This window comes from Oryctolagus cuniculus, chromosome X (assembly GCF_964237555.1).
Source record: "Oryctolagus cuniculus chromosome X, mOryCun1.1, whole genome shotgun sequence".
NCBI lineage: Eukaryota > Metazoa > Chordata > Mammalia > Lagomorpha > Leporidae > Oryctolagus > Oryctolagus cuniculus.
This window is the reverse complement of record NC_091453.1, coordinates 109,421,286-109,434,060: the sequence shown is the minus strand read 5'-3', so window position 1 is coordinate 109,434,060 and position 12,775 is coordinate 109,421,286. Positions and strand designations below refer to the sequence as shown.

General features: G+C 41.8%; 1 long non-coding RNA gene across 3 annotated transcripts in view; it reads left to right on the top strand.

Moving 5' to 3' along the window:
• LOC103351973 (uncharacterized) overlaps window positions 1-12,020 on the top strand; it is a 49,369-nt gene extending 37,349 nt beyond the window's left edge. For all 3 annotated transcript variants that reach the window (XR_011385395.1, XR_011385394.1, XR_519559.4), the window contains 2 exons: window positions 2,502-2,654; window positions 9,964-12,020. This is a non-coding gene — a long non-coding RNA (uncharacterized lncRNA). The remainder of the gene's footprint in view (window positions 1-2,501; window positions 2,655-9,963) is intronic.
• The last annotated feature ends 755 nt before the right edge of the window (window positions 12,021-12,775 follow it).

Sequence of the window (12,775 nt, the reverse complement as noted above, 5' to 3'; positions counted from 1 at the left end):
ATCCAAAATATGATGAATGCATTAAAAAAAGGGGTATACACCACAATGGATATTTTTCAGCCCTTAAAGGAAATGATGTGCTGATGTATTTTATAACATGGATGAACTTTGAAATACCATGGAGAAGAAGCAAGACATAAAAGGCCACATACTGTAATGATTCCATGTATATGAAATATACAGTATAAGAAAATCGATAGTGACAGAAAACAGGCCTAGGAGTGGGGATTGGGGGAGGAGGGTGGCAATACCTATGTCATGGGTCCAGGGCTTTCTTTTGTGAGAATTAAAATTATTTGGAACCAGATAGAGGTAATGAATACATAGCAGTGAGTGTACGTAATGCCACTGACTTGACACACATTAAAATGGATAATTTTATGCTACATGAATTTTACCTGAATTTTAAAAAGTGGTCATTGTTTTAAACAGTCAGTATTTCTAAAAATTGTTTATATTTGAAAAATCTCCAAATTAAAAGGAGGATAACTTGCCTTAACAGGGAACATGGGAATTTGAATATTATTTATTATTATTATTTTAAAGATTTATTTATTTGTTTGGAAGAGTTATACGGAGAACAAGAGGCAGAGAGAGAGTGAGAGAGAGGTGTCATCCATCTGTTGGTTCACTCCCCAGTTGGCTGCAATGGCCGGATCTGTGCCAATCCGAAGCCAGGAGCCAGGAGTTTCTTCCGGGTCTCTCACGTGGGTGCAGGTGACAGCTTTACCCTCTATGCCACAGCACTGGCCCCCTGAATATTACTTTAAAAAACTACATCTAATATGTACATGGGAAAATAATAATACATCAAACATTTTAAAAGTGCTTGTTTCTTTTCACTGTGATTGACCTGCTGAATATTTTCTACTTTATAATCCTTTGAAGGTCTTCTAGAGTAAACCACCAAAGTTTCACATACTCAAAAATAGACTGGTATGGATATATACCACTGGTATAAGATGCTGCTGAAAACTATGTAAAGCTACAGATAGTAATAGAATAATTATATTTAAGGAGAAGTATGTGTGTGTATTTATATGCATATTCAGAAATTTTAAAGATCTGTATTTGTGATCATGTTTGTAATAGTGAGTATGGGTTTGAATAGAACATTTTGGGTGCCATATATTTGTGTCTTTATTTGTATTTGCATTTATTTAAAGAAAGATATTAATGAAAGATTAGAGCTGCATGTGAATTGTGTGAATAAATCTACCTTAACTTTTCCCCTGGTACATATCTGGGCAAACTGAAATTGAGGAATGTCAATCTCAACAATCATTTATTGAATTCTGCTTTCCTTGTAGTTATTAAAGAAAAAAATTATTATAAAAATTTAAAAGAAAAATTTGGTAAGAGTAAAAACATCCAAATTTTCTGAGGTATAATTTGTACATTCATATATTCATATCTGTAGATAGATTCTTACAGACCAAAATGTTAAATGAGAACTTAACTTTTCTAATGAAGATCTTCATGACTATTTTCTAAAGTTTGGGGCTTACAAATTTCTTTTATTTTTTAAGGTTTATTTATTTGAAAGGCAGAGTTACAAAGAGGCAGACGCAGAGAGAGAGAGAGAAAGAGAAAATCTTCCTTCAGCTGGTTCAATCCTTAAATGGCTGCAATGGCTGGAGCTGAGCTGATCAGGAACCAGGAACTTTTCTGGGTCTCCCACACGGGTCAGGGGCCCTAGCACTTGGGCTATCTTCTACTGCTTTCCCAGGCCACAGCAGGGAGCTGGATCAGAAGTGGAGCAGCTAGGACTCGAACCGGGGCCCATATGGGATGCTGGCATTACAGGCAGTGCCTTTACCTGCTATGCCACAGTGCTGGCCCGAGGGCTTGAAAATTTCTTTATGTCACTGTCAAAAACTACCTAGGAAGCTGAAGTGAACATTTTAATTCTAAAATTAAATAAACTAAATCCAATTTAAATGTAAATTTATTGTGGTGTTTTTGTATATATGATTTTGCTTCTATATATTGAAATAACAAGAATACATGTGCAAAAGATTATGGGTAGTTAATAGAAAGTTTTATGACATTGCTTTTCTCTTGATCAGAATATATTATTTTCTGAATCTTTTGGAAACTCCATGTCTTAGTTACTAAAGAGAAAATGCCTTAAGACTGATTCTAAGTGAAAAATATTAACACTCATACCCAGTAAGTCACAGGAAAGGGTTGAGCCATTTAATGATAGGGGAAAATGCCCGTGCTCCAATACTAAATGATGAAACCATGAGACAAAACCCATCTGCTTGAAATTTATAGTCATTCCAATACGTAGACCAATCCAAGTAGGTCAGTGTAAAGCATTCAGTTTTAACAACTGTCTGGACTCTCCTCTTGGGCTCCACCCAAAGTCTGCCTCTCACTGGACACCCAAGGCCTAACGGAGTAGTATGTGAGTCAGGACAACAGCCAACTGGCCCTGTGCCTAGATTTACTGTAATCCAAGCCTTTAAATGTAAATACCTTCTTTTGCTTCTTAGGCATGGTTCCTGGAGATTCCTTCTAGTACCACCCAGACAATTGGGTATCACCAGGAAACTCTGGAAACATAATGCTGAGTGAAGACCAGAAGCAATGGGAAGACATCGTCCTGTGGAAATTAACTTCTTGACCAGAGAAGATGCCTGATGATGGTGGGTGGCTTCCATCTCCCTCTAATCTCAAAGGGGAGCCAAAAAGCAAAATCCTAAGAGTGGAGCAAGTTGCCTCTTGTTGAGCAAATTCCTGGGCAGCCAAAGTTTCTTTCTTTCTTTCTTTTTTTTTTTCAAACTGGTTGGGCGGGAGCTGAGTGCCTGGAGGCAAGGCCTGTTGGCTGTTTCGCAACCATACTGCCATCATGAGGAAATAGTTTCATAGAGCCCCAAGCTTAGAGCATTTTCTCCGTGCCAGGCCTAGCACGGAGGAAGGGTTGGCCCTTTGGGAGGTTGAACTGGTGCTAAACACAAGCTTGGCCCACCTACCTTTTTTTTTTTCTTGAGGCCTTGCAGGAACCATTGGACAAAGGCAGATTCTTGGTGTAGTATCTGGTGAATGAGAGACCTGGGCTGAGGCAGCGCTGCCAGGAAGTCCATGCACAGGAAGTAGAGGGGAGGAGCCTCCATTTTCTGGCAATGTGGGCAAGACTAGAGAAAGCACCCACAGAGAAGTGCAGACACTGGGGACATTTATCTTGTGAATGTGCCTTTTGGAGTTTTAGACAGCCTGGTTGTCTCTGTGTTGTGGGGCCAGGCCTTTTAGAGCAAAAGTATCAGATAACAATGAACAGGTCAGTTTCCAGTACCATTTATCTAGAGCATATTGTTATTTATGTGGTCTTAAATACCCCAAAAGTCCAGGACATCATTGCTTAGAGAGAGAAGGATCTGTGTTGAAGGAGTGGGGATGTACTGACATGCCAATATGGGTCAGAACATCTACTAGGAGAGCAGACTTTTGTTCAAGTAGATGAAAACCAACACAGTGGCAGGTCTGAGAAATTCCTTGAGCACACAAGCTAAGAACTTGTGTTGTTTTGCAGGTACAAGGTAAAGTCTTTTGTCCTGACAAGACCCTGATGTCATCCCAGTTCTATCAAGGAGGGCAGATAGATGGCTTACCGCTGTTGGCATACCCCCTAACCTAAGAGGGATGGCATTGTTGAGTTCTATCCACCCTTGCTGACTATCTTTAATAAAGGCCATGTGCCTGGGCAGTGGATGGAAGCCTAGCAAGGCAATCAACTGTAGTTGAGTGATAGTGGGCCAAGGAAGCTGACGAATGTTTCCTTTACAAGGGTGGATACCAGGGAGGGGCAATGAGTTCATCATTTGGAGTTTGGTTGGATCCATGTCAGCCCTCACAAAGTCTGAATTCCATTCTCTGTGTCCTCATCAACAGACATTACTTGCCTTTGATTTAGGGAGAAAAGCAAACTGGTGAACCTTGAAGACCAAATCATACAGGCTTGCCTACACCCAGTAAGAAAAACAAAGTAATATATAGTTTACTTCTAACATTTGTGATAACTTCGAATCAAACAAATGAACATATGAGGGTGCTTCATATGTTCACAGAACATGAAATTATCCCAAGTGTGTATATATTTCAAAACATAAATATAAAAATATACTTATCTTCTAATTCCATTTCTTTGAACTTTTTGAAATCCCTTGGTATATATACCTTCCCCACAGCCAGTGTGCATAACATTATGTATTTTTGTCCTTTTTCTCTTGTTATAACAAAAGACCCAAAAGCAGGTAATTTATAATGAATAGAAGTTTGTTTAACCAAGGATTCTGGAGTTCGGAAAGGCCAGGAGCATGGTGCTGGCATCTTCTTTGCACGTGGTGAGGATCTTCTTACTTGGTCGTGACACAGAGAAGTGCATTAGGTGGTGAGGAAGAGCAGCATACTGAAGAGAGCTGTGTTTATAGCAAAGTCACTCTCTTGATAATGCAGTAACCCATGAGTGGATCAATCCATTCATAAGACTAGACCATGACTCAGTCTTCTCCCAAAGGTTCCACTTCCACATTCTAGTAAAAATCCAAAGCAACTAAGTGTTTACTTTTCTAAAGCAGTGTTTTTGAGGGGGTAAAATTTTCAATTTAATTTTTAAATTAAAATTGTATTTCTTTTATTTATTTAAAAGGGAGACAAACAAAGAGAGGACAGAGATTTCCCTTCCTCAGGTTCACTCCCCAAGTGCCTACAGTGGCCAGGGCTGGGTTAAGGTAGGCTGAAGCCAGGATCTCAGAACATAATCCGGGTCTCACATGTGGGTTGGCAGGGACCCAATTACTTGAGCCTTTACTGCTTCTCCCCAGAGTCTGAAGTAGCAGGAAGCTGGAATCAGGAGCCAGAGCTGGAAATGAAACCCAGGCATTCCCAGATAGCACCCAAGCACCCAAAACAGTGACTTAACCACTAGGCCAAATGTCTGCCTACGTTTTACTTTATTTATAATAGGGTGTGAAATGTTGACGAATAAGACTTAATTATTGATGACATTATGACAAATTCATGCTCCCCAAATCTCCTTAAAATGTATACCCGGTCTAATCCAAACCACAATGCACATATTAATCCAATTTTAATATAGATTACACCCAATCTGGAGAAACTTATGTATATATTAAGACATGCTTAGAAGGAATCTGAAAGTTTATCTGTTGCCTTGACAAATTGTGCTTGCTTATCTTCTCCACCAAAACATGTTTATTTTCTGAATCCTTGGCAAGCACCATTCCTTAATTTGCTAATGTTGTAAGCCTTTCACCTAAGATAGAAAATATAACACACTCACACATATATTCCACAAAGTCAAAAGAAGCAGCTGGAAAACATTTAACGGCATGGGAAAATGCCTGTGTTCTGATGTTAAATGATGAGACCATGAAATGAAACGCTGAGTAACCCCTGGTGGAAAATGATGTAACTGTGATATGAGTATCATGCTATGTTGAGCATGTTTGGTACAAAGTAATGGCTGGTCACTCCTGTCAAGGCTCAAGCCATATTATTATGCACAATGCTACAGATAAGGCTAAAAATTGAGACTCCCTGTTTGGGAAGGTAGCCAGCTGAAAGACCACTTGGATTTGTGAATTGTTTGCTAGAAAAGACCTCTTCCAGGTTTGAAACAATTTCTTCCTCTCAGTGACTTCAGCCACCCAATGTGCCTTTTAAAGGAGAAAATTTGGTGGCAAGAGACAGTACTGGACGCGCCATCCTGAGCGAAGTAAATCTCACCCCCATAGATGACAGGGGACGTCAATTTAATGTGTGAAAGTACAGGAATCCTCATGAGGATGGTTTCAGACCTGTTTGGTTTCAGTTGGAAACCAAAATCAAAATTGCAATGGCATGAGCTTGTTTTGCCAAACTGAACAAAAGGCCAGGTGGCCATGTTTCCTGGCTTTTTTTGTGTGTGTGTTGGTGGCGTTTTTTCAGACAGGACGGGCGGGAGAAGAGGACGCCAGGGCCGGGCTCTTGGGCGTCTGTGGAGCTCTACTGCCATCGTGAGGAAAGAGTTTCAAACCACCGTGTGGCGGCACAGCTTCCTTCCCATGAGGCCTAGCTGTTGCGGAAGGTTTGGCTTGCAGAGGCTCGCGCTCCAAGCTGGGCCAGCAAGCCTTGTCCTCCAAGTCCTTAACGGAGAACTGGCCCTTGGCATTATGTTGGCGTAGGAGCTTCCGAGTGAGGGGTCTGGAGTGAAGCAGCCGCGGCCAGGAGGCAGCGGCCCGGAAGTCGCGGGGCGGGGCATCGGGGAGTATTGGAGAAGCGAGCAGACGAAAGCCTGCTTATTTTGCTCCAGAGGTCAAAAACAAGAGAAAAACGCACACTAGAGCCTGCATTTGTTTTTGAGTGGTGTTCCTGTGGTGTGTCCACAGCCATACCAACCCAGGACCCGCCCGACAATCCCCCAGGCCCCGCCTTATGACATCACAGACCAGTACGTCATGCAAACTGCTGAATTATTCCGTACCCCTCACTCCCCCAAGTCCCACAGCAACATGCCACCAAGGTCCAGGTCTATGTTTAGAACTCACAGAAAAAGGCAAGGGGGCCGAATTTGCAACCCAAGCCTCACGCCAGACCTTCCGCAACAGCCAGGACTCATGGGAAGGAAGCTGTGATGGCGCTGGGTGTTTTGCTGTGATGGCGCTGGGTGTTTTGAAACTATTTCCGCACGATGGCAGTAGAGCTCCTGCTATACTTAAGTGCCTGGTCCTGGTGTCCTCCTCTCCCGCCCTTTTTGTCTGAAAAAACGCTACCAAGACACAAAATCGCCAGAAAATATAGCGGCCCTCCATTTTGTCTAGTTTGCTAAACAGCCTCACATTAGAGCTTGGAACTAACACCATCATGAAGAATCTTGTCCTTCCGGAGATTAAATTCCACCGGACTGACGCTATGTCAGGCAATATTTTCACAATTTTCAGCATCAAATTGTCTGAAGTGGGGGACGTTAGGTGGATCCCGATAGAAATGAAGAAGTTACCTGAACCCTGAAGATAATCTTGAGCCATTCATTCATAAATTCACGCGATATTTCACCTGGTTCCCTTCCCAAACAGTGGAGTTGTCCGTTTTCTCACCTTATGGTGGGCTGCTCTTTGACGAGAATCATAAGAGCAGGCCCAGTTAGCTTAATCGCTGCTCCACAGGACAGGATACCTATTCTTTACATGGGTATTGCCTGTTAAGAGATTTCTTGGAATTTCTAATCATAGTCTCATCATTTGATACTGGAACACAGTACATTCCGATGATATGAGGTACGTTTCAACTTTTACTTCTGATTTTGCTGTTTGCACACTTGTGTGCATGTTATATTTGATCTCTTAGGCATCAGACTTAGGCTATTTCCTCATGGAATCTGGTTTTTGCAAAGCATTTAGTAAATAAAAATATTCTGATGAAATAAAGATCTGTCAGAGAACCTGTTAAGACAACTGACCAACCTTTGGATTATTTCCTCGCATTCTTTTCAATATATACTCATATTTCTGTAGTGAGTTCCATGCAAAAAGTAAGTCTATATTAAAATTAGATTAATGTGTACACTGTGGTTTGGATCAGACCAACTGTGTTCTAGCAAAGCTTTGAAGGGGATTCATCTGCAAGCTTTATATGCCTCTCAGAATTCTTCTTATCTCTGATTATATGAATAAGTACACACATACATACATGAATCCAGAGCCTCCTGACTATAATAATCACCATGATTAAAATACAGTTATTAAACCAATACATTCACATAAGTGCATACACATGAAAGTGAATTCTTTAAACAAAGTTGAGCATACATATTAGGAAGTTTTTAAAAATATTGATTATTATCTTAGGCAATCACCAAGTTCCCATATGTAAAAATACACAAACTTTATATTCTACTCTACACAGTGGTATGTCTTCCACAAGATTTACAAAATTACCAAATTTTCAGCATTAAACCATACATAAGTGCTTTCCAATTCCAAGAGTAAATGACTTTTCTTTCTTTTTTTTTTTTTTTAAGATTTATTCCATTTATTTGAAAGAAGAGTTACAGAGAGAGGTAGAGACACAGATAGAGAGGTCTTTCATCTGCTGATTCACTCCCTAAATGGTCACAGCCGCTGGAGCTGAGATGATCAGAAGCCAAGAGCTAGGAGCATCTTCCAGGTCTCCCACACGGGTGCAGGGGCCCAAGGACTTAGGCCATCCTCCACTGCTTTCCCAGGCCATAGCAGTGAGTTGGATCAGAAGTGGAGCAGCTAGGATTCAAACCTGTGCCCATAATGGGATGCTGGCACTGCAGGCAGTGGCTTTAACCTGATGCACTACAGCTCAGACCCCGAGTAAATGACTTTTTTTTTTTAAAGATTTTTTTATTTATTTGAAAAGCAGAGTTACAGAGAGGCAGAGGCGAGAGAGAGAGAGGTCTTCCATCTGCTGGTTCACTCCCCAGATGCCTGAAAAGGTCGGAGCTGCACCGATTGGGAGCCAGGAGCTTCTTCCGGGTCTCCCACAGGGGTGCAGGGGTCCGGGGACTTGTGCCATCTTCTACTACTTTTCCAGACCATACCAGAGAGCTGGATCAAAAGAGGAGCAGCCAGGATTTGAACCAGCACCCATCCGGGATGCCGGCATTGTAGGCGGCAGCTTTACCCTCTACGCCACAGCACTGGCCCCATAAATGACTTTTAAAATGTTTTTATCCTGTGTTCACATATCTTCTCTTATAAGATGAACTTCCTCTTTTAAAGTTGCTTTTCCTTTATAATTCTAGTGTTCAACTATGTTTTCTACAGTATAACAATTTGAATACTAACAAACTTGTTAAATATTCTTAAAAATTGTTTTCTTAAATATTCCTTGGGATACCACTGATTTTTCTTAGCAATGCCCGCTTCTTTTGGGCATCTGTGTAAATTAGACCTGCTTCTTTACAGTATGGTGTAGCCACACATGAAAAATGGAGCAAGGCTACCAACTAATGCCATCACCAGGAAATGTGTAGTTTGAAAACGTTGGTGTAACATTAATACTCCTATTTTCTAATTTCAATTATGAGTATGGATTACTCAGTTCCATGATATCAATTAAGCATTTTGCAGTAACAATGTCTTCAGCACGTTTGTTATAGATTAATTCTCAAATTGTGACCAGAATGTTATCCTGTTGAAAAATCTTAGACTGTTGCAATCCATGAAGCACGAAAGGAAACTTTTCACTGCATGTCTAACTTTCTAGAGGCCACCACCATTGGCAGCTTGATGGGTGCAGCATTTGAATGTTCTGGAAGACACATGATTGTTCAGGAGAGCCGACACCATCGAAGTAAATAGATAAAGGCTTATAAGTACTCTGCCCCTGTGGCTCAATGAGGTGTTCAACACACACACACACACACACACACACACACACTTCCAGTAACGCTTTCTTCAGTTTCTTCTTGGTCACACTCTAGGTGGAACTTGGAGCCCTGAATGTTTCATACAGTATTGAGAAATGGGAAATTTCCAATACTGTACACTATTTTTGTGTTAGTATTTTGTTGATAAATCTCAGAACATTTGTTTATGGTCAAAAAATAACATCAAATCAATAGTGCTTGAAATCTAAATATAATATAAGCACCTGGCAAAGAAGTGAAAAATTGAACAATTATAAAGAAGTATGATTTTCTGTAACAGAAACTTAATAAAAACGCAGTCCTCTTATCAATTGCATTTTACTCATTTATATGTCACAACTTTCTCTGTTTTTATCAAAGAAGCAAAAAGTCAAGCGGTCAGTTCTTTCTTCACCCAGACTTCACTAGATGTATTTTATGGACACAATTGAGAGTTCTGTAAAGGTGAATTTTGACATTTCTGGGCAGCTTATTGCTGGCCCCTTGTTGTTGTTGTTGTTGTTGTTTATGACTCATTGCTATTTCAAGATCCTAAAAGCACCTGATGTTCTCCAAAGTTGTCTTTCAGGTTTTCAGACACATTCCAGGGAGAGGAGCAAACATCAGCCGCCTTGAACTGGTTCAGGCCCTACTGTAAGAGTGGTGCCTGCACAGATGCATCAAAAAGTACCCAAAGGTCAGATTTGCTTCATTTTATTACTAACACCTCATTACTGTAACACACATCCAGTGTTGATAACATGTTCCCAAACTGCGCATGAGTGTGATGACACCCCTACCCTACATGGGATGACAAGAATGCCCCCTCTTAAATATTCATTTTCCACTTAAATTAACAATACCCTTTCCCCTACTTGGAGAGGCTTGGCTTTGAAAATGATTCCCTGTGACATTGCTATTTGCTGCAAATAAAGTACTTTGCATAGCAACTTCTGCTTCTTAGAACTGTTCACAAAGTAGGCCCATGGATTGGGGTGGGTACTAGAAGTTTTAGCACTTCTTGCTTTGGTTGGGTGGTTCTGTGGGCCCTCTTAGTCTCACACAGTTGGGAACACCTGAGGCCCTCAGGGAGCACACCTGCCCCTATTACATGCCCCCTGGAACTGGCTTGTGTTTGTGTTCTGGCCCCATGACAAGAGACCTGTGCCTCATAGCACCAGCTGGAAGCCTGCTACTGCTCTGAGCCAAAGGGCAGGAACAAGATGAATGCCCACCAGGGCCTGCATTTATCTTCCAGTGGGTTCCTTTGGTCCTGCTTGCACTTAGAACAACCCAGGCCAGACTCCAGGGCTCCCTGAGGCCACGCCCCCCGATTTTCCCTGCCAGTGCCTGCAGCCACTTGCTGGTTCATTTCAGGCCCCTCACTCACCAAGTCTAACACCCAGATACTGCCAAGGTTCAGGTCCCTTTTAAGGACATGGAGGAAAAGGCAAAGAGGCCTAGTTTGGAGCACCAGCTTCCCGCCAGTTCTCCCCCAACCGCTAGGCTTCATGGGAAGGACTCGGTAACACTGCAGGGTATTTTGAAACTATTTCCGCACGATGGCAGTAGAGCTCCAGATATGCTAACACCCCGGTCCTGTCGTCCTCTTCTCCCGCCCTTCCTGTCTGAAAAAACGCCACCGAGACACAAAAAAAGCCAGGAAGCAGGGCAGCCCTCCATTTTGTACAGCTTGGTGAAACCTGCTCAGGCTACTGTGCTTTTGCTTCAGTTTTCCACCTGAAATGTCTTAAACCCCACATTCTCATCAAGACGCTTGTTTCCTCAGAAATTAAATTTCCCCTCTTTTTTTTTTTTTTTTTTTGACAGGCAGAGTGGACAGTGAGAGAGAGAGACAGAGAGAAAGGTCTTCCTTTGCCGTTGGTTCACCCTCCAATGGCCGCCACGGCCGGCGCACCGCGCTGATCCGAAGGCAGGAGCCAGGTGCTTTTCCTGGTCTCCCATGGGGTGCAGGGCCCAACACTTGGACCATCCTCCACTGCACTCCCTGGCCACAGCAGAGAGCTGGCCTGGAAGAGGGGCAACCGGGAAAGAATCCGGTGCCCCGACCGGGACTAGAACCTGGTGTGCCGGCGCTGCAGGCGGATGATTAGCCTAGTGAGCCGCGGCGCCGGCCTCCACTTTTTTTTTTCTTAAAGATTTATTTTTATTCTCAAAGTCCAAGTTACAAGGAGGGGAAAAGACTGAGATAGATCTTCCATCCACTGGTTAACTCCCTAGATGGCCACAAGGGCCCAGGCTGAGCTAGGCTGAGCCAGGAGCCAGGAGCTTCATCCAGGTCTCCCACATGGGTGCAGAGGTCCAAACACTTGGGCCATCTTCCATTGCTTTTCCCAGGCTATTAGCAGGGAGCTGGATTGGAAGTAGGGCAACCAGGACAGGAACCTGTGGCAGTATGGGGTACCAGCTTCACATGCTATGCCACAATACTGGCTCCTAACTTTCCACTTTTCAGCTCATATAGTTGTGCTTTCTATCTGGGTATTATGTGTAGTTCTGCTTGGTAGTCTATGTCCAGAATTTTCTGTACAGTATATCCCTGTATACCAAGTAATGCTTTACCCTATGTAACACATTTGTATGCATTCCTTTCATAATAAACACTTTAAATGTCTTGTGTGCTTGCTGTTTATTTCATTAAAGATTGTACTTTCCCATATCATTATCTTCTAATTCTCAGATATCATGCTTTTTTATTATTTAGTAAGCCATATTTCCACTTGCTTTTCAGTAGAAAATATCTATTTAAAAAAATAATTTATTTGAAGCAGAGTATGAGAGAGAGAGAAAGATGAATCTTCCATCTGTTGGTTCACTCCCCAAATGCCCACAATGGCCTGGGCTGATCCAGACCCAAGGCAGGCCTAGAGCTCAATCCTGTTCTCCCACATGGGTGGGACAATGACTTGGGCTATCATTTACTGCTTTGCCCAGGCACATTTGCAAGGAGCTGGATCCAAAGTAGAGCAGCTGGGACCCCAACTAGTGCTCCAGTATGGGATGCCTGCATCTCAGGTAGCAGCTTAGCATATTGAGCTACCATGCTGACCCTGAATATACCATTTATTCATAAATGGATTAGGAAATAAGGGAATGCTTTGTTTGTAAAAAAGCAAACAAAAAAACACTGGTATACAAGGATCATGTTAAAATAAGCACTGATTAAATTTATACATATTTACTTCTGACTTATGCTTTTTTATACATAAATCAATTTCAGGCTCATAAAGAAGAAATCAAGAATGGATTATCAATTCACATATATTTATTAAATATAGCATCTTACATTGCATAGTTAGAGAATGAAAATTTTTAAATATTGCCAAAGTATTTAAGTTAGTCATTTGGCACAAAAATCATTTAATATAT